The sequence below is a fragment of the Giraffa tippelskirchi genome, chromosome 12 (assembly GCF_054371585.1).
Source record: "Giraffa tippelskirchi isolate mGirTip1 chromosome 12, T2T-mGirTip1v1.2.pri, whole genome shotgun sequence".
In the NCBI taxonomy this organism is placed as follows: Eukaryota; Metazoa; Chordata; class Mammalia; order Artiodactyla; family Giraffidae; genus Giraffa; species Giraffa tippelskirchi.
In genome coordinates, this window is record NC_137286.1 from 65267209 (window position 1) to 65283334 (window position 16126).

Sequence of the window (16126 nt, forward strand, 5' to 3'; positions counted from 1 at the left end):
ACGTGTTTCTCTTTTTTATGGAACAGTGATTTTTCTAGAGGGGTTCTGGGCCACAAGGTTGTTGGGTCATTTTCTAGCCTTCTGTCGTGAAGAACGCTTTCCTGGGCGTTGGGGTGGTTTGTTGTTCCAGCTCCCTTTCTTGGCTTCTTTTGGGAGCTGGTGCAACAAGAGGAGCTCAGCCTCTGCCTTCTGGCTGAGATGTCACCCTTCAAACAGCAATGCCTGCCTGGAGATAATGATGGCATTTGCCAAAAGGGCTTCGTTTGGCACATGATATCTTGAAAGGACGTACACCGTCCTGTCAGCTATCAAAGGCTAGTTCAAATGACATAAAAATGAGAACTCTCCAATGGAGTCTTACAGTAGGTGGAGGGTCCGAAAGAAACTCCTTCAGTCATTTCACTGAGAGTCATTGATTGGGGACACCAAGAATATAGGAAGGAATGCAGAAAGAAAAGATGAAATTGTGTTCAGGATCGGGGGGAGGGATGAACAGGGCGTGCTTGCCTTGAATCCAGGCTTTGTTGGGGGGTGGGGCATAAAGATCAAACGGGTCTGAAACCACAAAGTGGTGATGGTAACACAGTATCACCAGAGTTACACAACAGTGTTCCCAAATTGCAACAATGATGAAAAAGTTTACTAACTTAACCAACAAGTTCCCAACTTAACCAACAAAAATACAGGAAACCATACAAAAAATAAAACATCACCAGAAAGGTGGAAACAAACCAAATGCAAAGCAGTTCAGGGGAAAGGAACTCCATGTCCCCTGGGGGCAGACCGAGTTGACAGCGTCCACGGTGAGCCGACAGGGATGGAGGCGGCAGAGCCGACCGCTCCCCTGGACGTGGTGTTTCCGGCAAGGGCTCTGGGTCTCTGTCCAGAGCGGGGGCTCGTTCTTCCTGCAGGGGTGGGTGAGTCATCGTCGGCGTCTGGGTGTTGCGCGGGAGCCAGGGCAGGCTCTCCCTGCCGAGGCGGTGACTCCTCCTCTGCCTCGGGTTCTCCTGCCAAAGCCCGAGCAGGTACAGGTGCACGTGGAGGTGGAGGTTCTGGCTGAGGGGGTGGGACATCAGTGCCTGGGGCTGGGGGTCCTGCAGGCACGGAGATCCGATCTGCCCGGTGTGCTGGCCAGAACCCAGCTGGCCTGGTGTCTCTGCGAGGGTAAGTCTTGGTTCTCCATCTGCCCTCGGTGGATCCCTGGGTCCTGCACCTGGAGCCACCACCTCTGTAGGGACAGGTCTGGGAAGTGGAGCCTGGTTCCAGTTGGAGGCCAGTGCTAGAGCTGGGGGAGAAGCAAAGTTTGCCCACAGGCCAGCCTTGGCATGTGCGTATCCCGGGACAGAAAGCTTCCAAGAGATTCCCAAAGAATACCCAGGGTCGGATGTCTTTTGGGACTGAAGTGTGCAAGATGGGGGTGGGGGTGTGAGGCCAGCGCTTGCTGCAGGCCCAGCAGCATCTTTCGGGGACTCGTCCCTGTGTAGCTCAGCACCCCCTCCCCACACACTCCCGTGCACCAGCCCCAGCGTCCTCACCTCTGTGCTCTGGCGTGCTGGGCTCCAGGTCCTCCTGCTGCCTCAGAGGCTGGGGTTCTCGGGACTCTGGGTCGGAGCCGGGTGTGCTGAGCTCCGTGGCAGCCTCAGACTGGGCCGCCGGGTGTATCCTGTGTGGTGTCTCGGCAGCAGGCCTTCCCCGCCTCCGCTTCGCCCCCGGTGGGGCTGATGCCTCCGTGGGCACGCTCACCTGGAGCCTGCACTGGGCCTCAGGGGCGGGGGGGTGGTGCTCCGACCCCTCCCTCCGGGAGGTGGACGGGGTGTCCCCGTCCTCGGCCTCATCACGTGGGAAGCTCTGCAACGACAGTGACCGTCAGCCAGCCATGCTGGGACTTTTCCGAGCTGGGCCTGGCCAGTGGAGCCGCTGCTTCTGCCTGCTCGAACTTCTCTTCCCAGAAGGGTCAGAGACGTGTGTCTGCTCAGATCCCCACCTGGGAGGAAAGAGACCCACCTGAGGGTGTGAGGCCAGCCTGGGCGGCCGGCGCTGCCCGCACTCTCCCCATCCCAGCCAGCCTGCTCTCCCCTGGGGTGTGGACACAACTTGCCCGCAGGCTTCTGACCCCACATCCGCCTGGGCTTCCTTGAGGGAGACACACCCCGAGAAACCCGCATCCACACACACAGGCAAAGGACCCGGTGTTTCCGGGTGGCATGGGAGAGGTGGGCTGGCCCGGCCTGGGGCTCCCCGTGTTACCTTTCTGTTTCTCCGGGCAAAGGGCCAGAGGCCTCTCGGGGGTGCCCTGAGCCAACGTCGACAGGGTGCCCACGCACACTGCCTGTGAGCTCTCCTGAGGCCCCGGCCTCTGGGCAGGGGCAAACAGCAGAACATCCTGGCAGCAAGTGATCTGGCTGGGGGCTCCTCTCCGCTCTGGAGGCCTGGATACACGGGTTGCGGGTTCTGTTGGGTTCTGTTGCCGGCAGCTGACATCATTTCCTGGGGTTCGTGCTGAGGTCCCTTCCCCAAAACTTCCCAAGGGAATCTCTGGGTTTCTGACTGCTCGACCACCCCCCTTAGGCCATGTGCAGGCACAGTGACAGCCACACAGCCCAGCCCACAGCCCTGGGGAGGCCTGGGTGCAGCCAGGGCCTGAGCTCCGAGGACCCCGCTGCTCTCAGACCAGGCTCCTTCTTCTCATAAGTGGTGTGGCCCTGGACAAGCGTATGCCCCTCAGGGTTTCCCCAGTCTCTCCATCTGCAGAGTGGGGGTCATTCTCCCATCTGCTTCCTAGGTCTGTCGGCCTACGAGCAGCTCCATGCCTTTCCACCTGGGGCCGATATCACGTGGAGCTTGTGCGCTGAGACTTCAGAAAGAAAGACTCCATCCAGGGCTGACACAGCACAGAATGGGGCAGAACGAGGCCTGGATGCGCCGTGGTACCCAGGAAAAGGCACTCCCCCTCCTGAGTGTTTTGAGACCCCGCATCCAAGTTGGAGGACCGAAAGGAAGACTCGAAGGTCTCCCTCTCTTATAGAAAAGAGTAGCCAACTTTCTGGTCCTCTGTTTCCATTGAGATTCTGTTCAAGTGTCCCAGCTCGGCTTCTGCGGGTGGCTGAGCTTCTAATGGCTCCCTGCGTTCTTGTCTTTTCCTCTCCAAACCTTCCGTCCTTTTCCCCCTTCTGGGGTGGATGGGCGCTGTCATTGCTTCTACCTTCGAGACAGATTGATGAAAAGTCTGGACCATCGACTCCTTTCCTCTCTTTGGTTCCGTGTCTCTCTCTGTCTGTGTCCCTCTCTTTTCCCTTCTCGATTCAGTCTGTGTCTTCCTCTTTCTCTCTCGTGTGTGGATGGATGGATGCTAGGAATGCACATGTATATGATTAGATGAGGGTTATGTTTTAGGGATAGGTTAGAGGGAGAGAAAGGCTTTAGGTCGGAGTTGGTCATGGGGGAAGGGTCAAGGGTGGTGGTGGTGTTTCTTGGAATCTGAGTGCTGTGCATTCTTCGTCTCTTTCCATATGAACCCCTTCTCAGATACACCACTTGCAAGGAGTCTCTCATGTTCCGTTTCCTATCTTTTGCATTTCTGAATGCTTAGCTTCTCTGTTGTGAAGAGGTTCCATTGGATGGAAACCCATTGGCGTACTTCGTTTTCCTCTTTCCCTTACTTGAAGAGACCCATTTCTACCTCCGCCCAGCAAATGGCAAGGAGACTCTGATGTTACGGAGCCTTTGACCTACGCTTCTTTCTAGCTATCTCATGACATCAGTCTTTAGGGTGAGGTTTTTCCCCGATATTGAGGTGGTGTGAGATCAAAACCAATAGCGTTCTTCAGATGTAGCTGTCTGGTTTTCCCATGGACATTTATTGAAGAGGCTTTCTTGTTCCCATTTGGATATTCTCCCGTTTTGTGTCAGAGATGAGTTGACCATGGATGCCGTGGTTTGTTTCTGGACCCTCAACTTTATTCCATCGATCTGGATCTGTGTGTGTTGTTGTATTCCCAATAGCATACTGTCCTGCTGCTGCCGCTGCGCCTAAGTCACTTCAGTCGTGTCTGACTCTGCGCGACCCCATGGCCTGCAGCCTACCAGGCTCCTCCGTCCAGGGCGTTTTCCAGGCAAGAGTACTGGAGTGGGTCGCCATCGCCTTCTCCGATACTCTCCTGAGGATCCTAGTTTGGTCGTCTAATTTCCTTTCACACAACCTTGGATGTCCGTATCGGGGCTTTTTCGTCGGATTGTATTGACAATTTAGGCTCTTTTCTGTTTCCGTACCCCTTTTGCAATTCTTTGTTCGGTGCGAAAATGCATTGGCCTTTTGGGAGGAATAGCATCGAAGCTGTGGATTGCCTTGTGGGGCTGTGACATCATTTTCCCAATAGGAATTCTTTCAAGCCCTGAGCACAGCTTCTCTTTCCAGTGGTTGGTGTGGGCTTGATCTTCCTTCTTCCATCTCTCGCCGTTTTGTGAGAACAGGTCCTTCCTTCCCTTCTGGGTTAGATGGACTCGTGGGTATCACTTCAGTGAATGGCATTGTCAGTGGGGGTGATAATTCCCTTCTCATTGGAAGACTTTGCTGTGAGTATTAGAAATGCAAGTGATTTCTCTTCCCCTTCCTCCCTGTCCATCTCTCAGAGCCACCGGGAAACAGAGGCCTCATCCAGGGTCACACAGGCCTGAGGGAGTGCAACTAGACTGTTGTTTCTTCAGGCCCTCAGTGCTGGACATCATCCGGGATACTCTGTGTGTGTCTTCCTCAGTCTGCTGTCCCTTCAGACCTTTCCCTAGTTTTCACAGGCTTGTCGTGTTGGTGTTCTTTGTCTGTTTGGAGACACATCCTTGAGAAGCTTTGTGTTTCCACTCATTCGTCTCGCGATGTATGACCTGTCTTTTGCTTTTGTAATGAGGTCTTTCCCACAGTAGATATCTTTGATTTTGCAAAGTCCACTGTATTCTCTGGGTTGTTTTGTGGGCTGCCTTTTTGTTTTGTGTGTGAAGACTCAAAGCACGTGTCCGGTTTCTGCTCATTGTTCTTCTAGATTTGTGACAAGTTTTCATGGAAACTTTGTCTAGGGATAACTGGAAGTGAACTCGGTGTAAGGTGTCAAGTCTCCATCTCCATTCATGTCATGCCCTGCAGTTTCCAATTCCCTGTTCCTGAGTGGTTTTGGAGACCTTGTGGGAAGTTTGGTTGCATCGGAGTTTGCGTTTCCACCTTGAGTAGATTCCCACTGTTCTGCCCTCAGGGACACTGTCAAGGGGGAGTGAGGAGCAGCCTGCACTTCCAGCAGTGACCACACGGTGGGGCGAGTGCTGCTCTCCCCTCTGGGAGCCCCAGGCCACAGGCATCCCAGTGAGGAGCCAGCTCTGTGCTCAGCTGAAAGGAGTTAGTCTCTCAGGAGCCTCTGAGCCCTTGCCTTTGGATCACCCAGGGTGGGCATTTGCTGTGACAGAAAAAAATTGCCCTGAATTCCATGGACGGAAGAGCCTGGCTGTGTAGAGTTCGTGAGTTGCCGTGAATCAGACACAACTGAGGACACAAAAATTCAATAGACTAAAGCACTTTTTGGGGGTGGGGGGAGTGAAAGTGGGTGATGTGGGGTTTTTTCTCTTATATAATAGCCGAGGGAAATCTAGTTTAAACCTAAATTCACATAGATGGGAAAGGTATAGCTCTCCGTCACCCTATTAAAAAAAAAAAAAAGTCTTAACTTTTCTGAAAGCTTATTTAGTAGCTTCCTTGAGCAGTTCATTGTGAAGGATTTTTTCTTTTTTCTGTGACATTGGCCTCATTAAAAAGTACGGTTTGCCTTTACTGGATAATTTTGTTCATTGGTTTGTTAGGGAATCTTGGTAATATTTGAGTTTCCTGGGGAGTATGGTCACATGACCTGGCCCTGGCCAATCGGTGCGTTCCACCTCCCTGGCCACTGTGATTGGCTCCGGACTGGGGCAGTGCCCAATCGGGGCCCGGGGCCGGGCCTCACGTTGGAAGCCAGGGGAAGACGAGCTCTCGTCCTGCTGGGGTAGGGGAAGGGGTGGGGCCGGGGGAGGTCAGGCTCCAGCAGTGGGAGGGGCTTGAGGTCCGCCTGCGGCAGTTGGTGACCTTCCTGCTCCCCTCAGGGCAGAGCCGCCGGCCTGAGAATGAGGGCGCTGCTGAGCCCAGGGGCTGGGATGGCCCGCTGCTGCTGTGGTCCCAGAGCTCCACCCGAGACCTGAGGGAGGCCGTCTGCCCGTGAGTCCTCTCCCGCTTGTCTGTCAGCTTGTTTGAACCATGCTGGGTTTTCTGCCCAGCTGGCTAAGGGGAGTCCCTGGAAATGCAAGGGTGTGGGTTTTGGCAGACTTCAGGGAAGACATGCCAGATGAGCCTGGGAGACTCCAGCTTAATCTGGATTCAGGAGATATCTCTTCGGGCCAGCTAGTAATTGTAGGATAAGCCTAATGAGTCTTCACAGGATGAAGAGAGTAACGTGCCAAGGTAGCAATCGATGTCCTCATTCGAGAGGATGAAGCTGGTGCTCAGAGAAGGGGGGAACTTGGCCAGAGCAAGGAGGTGTGCACCCAGACAGAACCCCCAGATCCGGCCATTTGAGCTCAGGGAGGCCACTGGTGTGGCTTGTCCCTGTAGCAGGCGCCGAGGCACGCAGCCCACCCTGATTCCTGCGGGGGCCTGACTTGGGAAGTGCCATCTGGTAGCTTTGAGACTCACCAAACCAAATTGCACTGGAGAGAGGAAGGACACCTTCCTTCATCCACCCCCCACCCCCGCCGGATTCCCACATACCCTGACCCCTTTCTCTTGATTTCGGAGCCATTTCCAGAGTCCCGCTCATATGACCTCATTCGAAGTGCACTGTGGACGAGCTGCCATCTGCAGCTGCTACCACAGCAGCCAAGGGCTTTAGCTCCCGAGTACCTCCCTTCCTTTGGAACTTGGGGGCCCTCTACTCCCCACTTGCACACCACAGACCTTTGCTGAGGATTGTGGGGACCCTCACTCAGTTTGCAGCACGTTGTAGCCATCCCTGTCCTCTCAATACCTCCCTTGCCACTCAGCTTGTGAGCCCCTTTGGAGCAGCGTGGCCCACCTGGCTGCAACGGAAGAGACACAGCTGACAGTGAAACAACAGCTTAGATCTGACAGCCGGAAAGCTCTGTCAAAAGGGACCTCCCTCTTCACACCGTAGAGGCTGTAGGAGCCGCCAGGCTTTCGGAACCAGTGCTGGGGCCAAAATGACCCCACAGCCGTTTTCCTTCCTGGGGAGGGTTCTGGCTCGAGTGGGAATGGCTCAAGTCTCCTAAGGTTCTGAAAGCCCACTGTGTGCAGATTCACGGTACACAGAGAGGAGAAGGTGGAGTCCTGCCCTGGAGGTGGTCACAGCTCACGGATGAGCCAGGCAGGCAGGCAGGCAGGCAGGCAGGGCATGAGAACACCTGAGCTGCCTTCATGAGTGAATGGTGTGGGAGCAGAGGAAGAGAAGCCGGTCTGCTCCCTCATGTGGTGCCCAGGGCAGGTTGTCCCCAGAGGAAACCCTTACGACGGTGAGGACTCTCACTGCTGTTTCCCAAGGGGTTCCGTCGGTGCGTGTCTTCCCCGGAGCGGTCAGGCCGTCTCTAAAGTACACTGGCCATGGGCATTGCCTCTCCTTGGAACTTCCCACGTGTTTCTCTTTTTTATGGAACAGTGATTTTTCTAGAGGGGTTCTGGGCCACAAGGTTGTTGGGTCATTTTCTAGCCTTCTGTCGTGAAGAACGCTTTCCTGGGCGTTGGGGTGGTTTGTTGTTCCAGCTCCCTTTCTTGGCTTCTTTTGGGAGCTGGTGCAACAAGAGGAGCTCAGCCTCTGCCTTCTGGCTGAGATGTCACCCTTCAAACAGCAATGCCTGCCTGGAGATAATGATGGCATTTGCCAAAAGGGCTTCGTTTGGCACATGATATCTTGAAAGGACGTACACCGTCCTGTCAGCTATCAAAGGCTAGTTCAAATGACATAAAAATGAGAACTCTCCAATGGAGTCTTACAGTAGGTGGAGAGTCCGAAAGAAACTCCTTCAGTCATTTCACTGAGAGTCATTGATTGGGGACACCAAGAATATAGGAAGGAATGCAGAAAGAAAAGATGAAATTGTGTTCAGGATCGGGGGGAGGGATGAACAGGGCGTGCTTGCCTTGAATCCAGGCTTTGTTGGGGGGTGGGGCATAAAGATCAAACGGGTCTGAAACCACAAAGTGGTGATGGTAACACAGTATCACCAGTTACACAACAGTGTTCCCAAATTGCAACAATGATGAAAAAGTTTACTAACTTAACCAACAAGTTCCCAACTTAACCAACAAAAATACAGGAAACCATACAAAAAATAAAACATCACCAGAAAGGTGGAAACAAACCAAATGCAAAGCAGTTCAGGGGAAAGGAACTCCATGTCCCCTGGGGGCAGACCGAGTTGACAGCGTCCACGGTGAGCCGACAGGGATGGAGGCGGCAGAGCCGACCGCTCCCCTGGACGTGGTGTTTCCGGCAAGGGCTCTGGGTCTCTGTCCAGAGCGGGGGCTCGTTCTTCCTGCAGGGGTGGGTGAGTCATCGTCGGCGTCTGGGTGTTGCGCGGGAGCCAGGGCAGGCTCTCCCTGCCGAGGCGGTGACTCCTCCTCTGCCTCGGGTTCTCCTGCCAAAGCCCGAGCAGGTACAGGTGCACGTGGAGGTGGAGGTTCTGGCTGAGGGGGTGGGACATCAGTGCCTGGGGCTGGGGGTCCTGCAGGCACGGAGATCCGATCTGCCCGGTGTGCTGGCCAGAACCCAGCTGGCCTGGTGTCTCTGCGAGGGCAAGTCTCGGTTCTCCATCTGCCCTCGGTGGATCCCTGGGTCCTGCACCTGGAGCCACCACCTCTGTAGGGACAGGTCTGGGAAGTGGAGCCTGGTTCCAGTTGGAGGCCAGTGCTAGAGCTGGGGGAGAAGCAAAGTTTGCCCACAGGCCAGCCTTGGCATGTGCGTATCCCGGGACAGAAAGCTTCCAAGAGATTCCCAAAGAATACCCAGGGTCGGATGTCTTTTGGGACTGAAGTGTGCAAGATGGGGGTGGGGGTGTGAGGCCAGCGCTTGCTGCAGGCCCAGCAGCATCTTTCGGGGACTCGTCCCTGTGTAGCTCAGCACCCCCTCCCCACACACTCCCGTGCACCAGCCCCAGCGTCCTCACCTCTGTGCTCTGGCGTGCTGGGCTCCAGGTCCTCCTGCTGCCTCAGAGGCTGGGGTTCTCGGGACTCTGGGTCGGAGCCGGGTGTGCTGAGCTCCGTGGCAGCCTCAGACTGGGCCGCCGGGTGTATCCTGTGTGGTGTCTCGGCAGCAGGCCTTCCCCGCCTCCGCTTCGCCCCCGGTGGGGCTGATGCCTCCGTGGGCACGCTCACCTGGAGCCTGCACTGGGCCTCAGGGGCGGGGGGGTGGTGCTCCGACCCCTCCCTCCGGGAGGTGGACGGGGTGTCCCCGTCCTCGGCCTCATCACGTGGGAAGCTCTGCAACGACAGTGACCGTCAGCCAGCCATGCTGGGACTTTTCCGAGCTGGGCCTGGCCAGTGGAGCCGCTGCTTCTGCCTGCTCGAACTTCTCTTCCCAGAAGGGTCAGAGACGTGTGTCTGCTCAGATCCCCACCCGGGAGGAAAGAGACCCACCTGAGGGTGTGAGGCCAGCCTGGGCGGCCGGCGCTGCCCGCACTCTCCCCATCCCAGCCAGCCTGCTCTCCCCTGGGGTGTGGACACAACTTGCCCGCAGGCTTCTGACCCCACATCCGCCTGGGCTTCCTTGAGGGAGACACACCCCGAGAAACCCGCATCCACACACACAGGCAAAGGACCCGGTGTTTCCGGGTGGCATGGGAGAGGTGGGCTGGCCCGGCCTGGGGCTCCCCGTGTTACCTTTCTGTTTCTCCGGGCAAAGGGCCAGAGGCCTCTCGGGGGTGCCCTGAGCCAACGTCGACAGGGTGCCCACGCACACTGCCTGTGAGCTCTCCTGAGGCCCCGGCCTCTGGGCAGGGGCAAACAGCAGAACATCCTGGCAGCAAGTGATCTGGCTGGGGGCTCCTCTCCGCTCTGGAGGCCTGGATACACGGGTTGCGGGTTCTGTTGGGTTCTGTTGCCGGCAGCTGACATCATTTCCTGGGGTTCGTGCTGAGGTCCCTTCCCCAAAACTTCCCAAGGGAATCTCTGGGTTTCTGACTGCTCGACCACCCCCCTTAGGCCATGTGCAGGCACAGTGACAGCCACACAGCCCAGCCCACAGCCCTGGGGAGGCCTGGGTGCAGCCAGGGCCTGAGCTCCGAGGACCCCGCTGCTCTCAGACCAGGCTCCTTCTTCTCATAAGTGGTGTGGCCCTGGACAAGCGTATGCCCCTCAGGGTTTCCCCAGTCTCTCCATCTGGAGAGTGGGGGTCATTCTCCCATCTGCTTCCTAGGTCTGTCGGCCTACGAGCAGCTCCATGCCTTTCCACCTGGGGCCGATATCACGTGGAGCTTGTGTGCTGAGACTTCAGAAAGAAAGACTCCATCCAGGGCTGACACAGCACAGAATGGGGCAGAACGAGGCCTGGATGCGCCGTGGTACCCAGGAAAAGGCACTCCCCCTCCTGAGTGTTTTGAGACCCCGCATCCAAGTTGGAGGACCGAAAGGAAGACTCGAAGGTCTCCCTCTCTTATAGAAAAGAGTAGCCAACTTTCTGGTCCTCTGTTTCCATTGAGATTCTGTTCAAGTGTCCCAGCTCGGCTTCTGCGGGTGGCTGAGCTTCTAATGGCTCCCTGCGTTCTTGTCTTTTCCTCTCCAAACCTTCCGTCCTTTTCCCCCTTCTGGGGTGGATGGGCGCTGTCATTGCTTCTACCTTCGAGACAGATTGATGAAAAGTCTGGACCGTCGACTCCTTTCCTCTCTTTGGTTCCGTGTCTCTCTCTGTCTGTGTCCCTCTCTTTTCCCTTCTCGATTCAGTCTGTGTCTTCCTCTTTCTCTCTCGTGTGTGGATGGATGGATGCTAGGAATGCACATGTATATGATTAGATGAGGGTTATGTTTTAGGGATAGGTTAGAGGGAGAGAAAGGCTTTAGGTCGGAGTTGGTCATGGGGGAAGGGTCAAGGGTGGTGGTGGTGTTTCTTGGAATCTGAGTGCTGTGCATTCTTCGTCTCTTTCCATATGAACCCCTTCTCAGATACACCACTTGCAAGGAGTCTCTCATGTTCCGTTTCCTATCTTTTGCATTTCTGAATGCTTAGCTTCTCTGTTGTGAAGAGGTTCCATTGGATGGAAACCCATTGGCGTACTTCGTTTTCCTCTTTCCCTTACTTGAAGAGACCCATTTCTACCTCCGCCCAGCAAATGGCAAGGAGACTCTGATGTTACGGAGCCTTTGACCTACGCTTCTTTCTAGCTATCTCATGACATCAGTCTTTAGGGTGAGGTTTTTCCCCGATATTGAGGTGGTGTGAGATCAAAACCAATAGCGTTCTTCAGATGTAGCTGTCTGGTTTTCCCATGGACATTTATTGAAGAGGCTTTCTTGTTCCCATTTGGATATTCTCCCGTTTTGTGTCAGAGATGAGTTGACCATGGATGCCGTGGTTTGTTTCTGGACCCTCAACTTTATTCCATCGATCTGGATCTGTGTGTGTTGTTGTATTCCCAATAGCATACTGTCCTGCTGCTGCCGCTGCGCCTAAGTCACTTCAGTCGTGTCTGACTCTGCGCGACCCCATGGCCTGCAGCCTACCAGGCTCCTCCGTCCAGGGCGTTTTCCAGGCAAGAGTACTGGAGTGGGTCGCCATCGCCTTCTCCGATACTCTCCTGAGGATCCTAGTTTGGTCGTCTAATTTCCTTTCACACAACCTTGGATGTCCGTATCGGGGCTTTTTCGTCGGATTGTATTGACAATTTAGGCTCTTTTCTGTTTCCGTACCCCTTTTGCAATTCTTTGTTCGGTGCGAAAATGCATTGGCCTTTTGGGAGGAATAGCATCGAAGCTGTGGATTGCCTTGTGGGGCTGTGACATCATTTTCCCAATAGGAATTCTTTCAAGCCCTGAGCACAGCTTCTCTTTCCAGTGGTTGGTGTGGGCTTGATCTTCCTTCTTCCATCTCTCGCCGTTTTGTGAGAACAGGTCCTTCCTTCCCTTCTGGGTTAGATGGACTCGTGGGTATCACTTCAGTGAATGGCATTGTCAGTGGGGGTGATAATTCCCTTCTCATTGGAAGACTTTGCTGTGAGTATTAGAAATGCAAGTGATTTCTCTTCCCCTTCCTCCCTGTCCATCTCTCAGAGCCACCGGGAAACAGAGGCCTCATCCAGGGTCACACAGGCCTGAGGGAGTGCAACTAGACTGTTGTTTCTTCAGGCCCTCAGTGCTGGACATCATCCGGGATACTCTGTGTGTGTCTTCCTCAGTCTGCTGTCCCTTCAGACCTTTCCCTAGTTTTCACAGGCTTGTCGTGTTGGTGTTCTTTGTCTGTTTGGAGACACATCCTTGAGAAGCTTTGTGTTTCCACTCATTCGTCTCGCGATGTATGACCTGTCTTTTGCTTTTGTAATGAGGTCTTTCCCACAGTAGATATCTTTGATTTTGCAAAGTCCACTGTATTCTCTGGGTTGTTTTGTGGGCTGCCTTTTTGTTTTGTGTGTGAAGACTCAAAGCACGTGTCCGGTTTCTGCTCATTGTTCTTCTAGATTTGTGACAAGTTTTCATGGAAACTTTGTCTAGGGATAACTGGAAGTGAACTCGGTGTAAGGTGTCAAGTCTCCATCTCCATTCATGTCATGCCCTGCAGTTTCCAATTCCCTGTTCCTGAGTGGTTTTGGAGACCTTGTGGGAAGTTTGGTTGCATCGGAGTTTGCGTTTCCACCTTGAGTAGATTCCCACTGTTCTGCCCTCAGGGACACTGTCAAGGGGGAGTGAGGAGCAGCCTGCACTTCCAGCAGTGACCACACGGTGGGGCGAGTGCTGCTCTCCCCTCTGGGAGCCCCAGGCCACAGGCATCCCAGTGAGGAGCCAGCTCTGTGCTCAGCTGAAAGGAGTTAGTCTCTCAGGAGCCTCTGAGCCCTTGCCTTTGGATCACCCAGGGTGGGCATTTGCTGTGACAGAAAAAAATTGCCCTGAATTCCATGGACGGAAGAGCCTGGCTGTGTAGAGTTCGTGAGTTGCCGTGAATCAGACACAACTGAGGACACAAAAATTCAATAGACTAAAACACTTTTTGGGGGTGGGGGGAGTGAAAGGGGGTGATGTGGGGTTTTTTGTCTTATATAATAGCCGAGGGAAATCTAGTTTAAACCTAAATTCACATAGATGGGAAAGGTATAGCTCTCCGTCACCCTATTAAAAAAAAAAAAAAGTCTTAACTTTTCTGAAAGCTTATTTAGTAGCTTCCTTGAGCAGTTCATTGTGAAGGATTTTTTTTTTTCTGTGACATTGGCCTCATTAAAAAGTACGGTTTGCCTTTACTGGATAATTTTGTTCATTGGTTTGTTAGGGAATCTTGGTAATATTTGAGTTTCCTGGGGAGTATGGTCACATGACCTGGCCCTGGCCAATCGGTGCGTTCCACCTCCCTGGCCACTGTGATTGGCTCCGGACTGGGGCAGTGCCCAATCGGGGCCCGGGGCCGGGCCTCACGTTGGAAGCCAGGGGAAGACGAGCTCTCGTCCTGCTGGGGTAGGGGAAGGGGTGGGGCCGGGGGAGGTCAGGCTCCAGCAGTGGGAGGGGCTTGAGGTCCGCCTGCGGCAGTTGGTGACCTTCCTGCTCCCCTCAGGGCAGAGCCGCCGGCCTGAGAATGAGGGCGCTGCTGAGCCCAGGGGCTGGGATGGCCCGCTGCTGCTGTGGTCCCAGAGCTCCACCCGAGACCTGAGGGAGGCCGTCTGCCCGTGAGTCCTCTCCCGCTTGTCTGTCAGCTTGTTTGAACCATGCTGGGTTTTCTGCCCAGCTGGCTAAGGGGAGTCCCTGGAAATGCAAGGGTGTGGGTTTTGGCAGACTTCAGGGAAGACATGCCAGATGAGCCTGGGAGACTCCAGCTTAATCTGGATTCAGGAGATATCTCTTCGGGCCAGCTAGTAATTGTAGGATAAGCCTAATGAGTCTTCACAGGATGAAGAGAGTAACGTGCCAAGGTAGCAATCGATGTCCTCATTCGAGAGGATGAAGCTGGTGCTCAGAGAAGGGGGGAACTTGGCCAGAGCAAGGAGGTGTGCACCCAGACAGAACCCCCAGATCCGGCCATTTGAGCTCAGGGAGGCCACTGGTGTGGCTTGTCCCTGTGGCAGGGGCCGAGGCACACAGCCCACCCCGATTCCTGCAGGGGCCTGACTTGGGAAGTGCCATCTGGTAGCTTTGAGACTCACCAAACCAAATTGCACTGGAGAGAGGAAGGACACCTTCCTTCATCCACCCCCACCCCCGCCGGATTCCCACATACCCTGACCCCTTTCTCTTGATTTCGGAGCCATTTCCAGAGTCCCGCTCATATGACCTCATTCGAAGTGCACTGTGGACGAGCTGCCATCTGCAGCTGCTACCACAGCAGCCAAGGGCTTTAGCTCCCGAGTACCTCCCTTCCTTTGGAACTTGGGGGCCCTCTACTCCCCACTTGCACACCACAGACCTTTGCTGAGGATTGTGGGGACCCTCACTCAGTTTGCAGCACGTTGTAGCCATCCCTGTCCTCTCAATACCTCCCTTGCCACTCAGCTTGTGAGCCCCTTTGGAGCAGCGTGGCCCACCTGGCTGCAACGGAAGAGACACAGCTGACAGTGAAACAACAGCTTAGATCTGACAGCCGGAAAGCTCTGTCAAAAGGGACCTCCCTCTTCACACCGTAGAGGCTGTAGGAGCCGCCAGGCTTTCGGAACCAGTGCTGGGGCCAAAATGACCCCACAGCCGTTTTCCTTCCTGGGGAGGGTTCTGGCTCGAGTGGGAATGGCTCAAGTCTCCTAAGGTTCTGAAAGCCCACTGTGTGCAGATTCACGGTACACAGAGAGGAGAAGGTGGAGTCCTGCCCTGGAGGTGGTCACAGCTCACGGATGAGCCAGGCAGGCAGGCAGGCAGGCAGGCAGGCAGGGCATGAGAACACCTGAGCTGCCTTCATGAGTGAATGGTGTGGGAGCAGAGGAAGAGAAGCCGGTCTGCTCCCTCATGTGGTGCCCAGGGCAGGTTGTCCCCAGAGGAAACCCTTACGACGGTGAGGACTCTCACTGCTGTTTCCCAAGGGGTTCCGTCGGTGCGTGTCTTCCCCGGAGCGGTCAGGCCGTCTCTAAAGTACACTGGCCATGGGCATTGCCTCTCCTTGGAACTTCCCACGTGTTTCTCTTTTTTATGGAACAGTGATTTTTCTAGAGGGGTTCTGGGCCACAAGGTTGTTGGGTCATTTTCTAGCCTTCTGTCGTGAAGAACGCTTTCCTGGGCGTTGGGGTGGTTTGTTGTTCCAGCTCCCTTTCTTGGCTTCTTTTGGGAGCTGGTGCAACAAGAGGAGCTCAGCCTCTGCCTTCTGGCTGAGATGTCACCCTTCAAACAGCAATGCCTGCCTGGAGATAATGATGGCATTTGCCAAAAGGGCTTCGTTTGGCACATGATATCTTGAAAGGACGTACACCGTCCTGTCAGCTATCAAAGGCTAGTTCAAATGACATAAAAATGAGAACTCTCCAATGGAGTCTTACAGTAGGTGGAGAGTCCGAAAGAAACTCCTTCAGTCATTTCACTGAGAGTCATTGATTGGGGACACCAAGAATATAGGAAGGAATGCAGAAAGAAAAGATGAAATTGTGTTCAGGATCGGGGGGAGGGATGAACAGGGCGTGCTTGCCTTGAATCCAGGCTTTGTTGGGGGGTGGGGCATAAAGATCAAACGGGTCTGAAACCACAAAGTGGTGATGGTAACACAGTATCACCAGAGTTACACAACAGTGTTCCCAAATTGCAACAATGATGAAAAAGTTTACTAACTTAACCAACAAGTTCCCAACTTAACCAACAAAAATACAGGAAACCATACAAAAAATAAAACATCACCAGAAAGGTGGAAACAAACCAAATGCAAAGCAGTTCAGGGTAAAGGAACTCCATGTCCCCTGGGGGCAGACCGAGTTGACAGCGTCCACGGTGAGCCGACAGGGATGG

At 54.5% G+C, this 16126-nt stretch overlaps 1 long non-coding RNA gene across 1 annotated transcript in view; it reads left to right on the forward strand.

Annotated features, from left to right (window-relative positions):
• Window positions 1-16126, forward strand: part of LOC145530002 (uncharacterized) — a 1493464-nt gene that overhangs the window by 169520 nt on the left and 1307818 nt on the right. Inside the window, exons 24-25 of the long non-coding RNA XR_014071397.1 lie at window positions 6118-6229; window positions 13767-13878. This is a non-coding gene — a long non-coding RNA (uncharacterized LOC145530002). The remainder of the gene's footprint in view (window positions 1-6117; window positions 6230-13766; window positions 13879-16126) is intronic.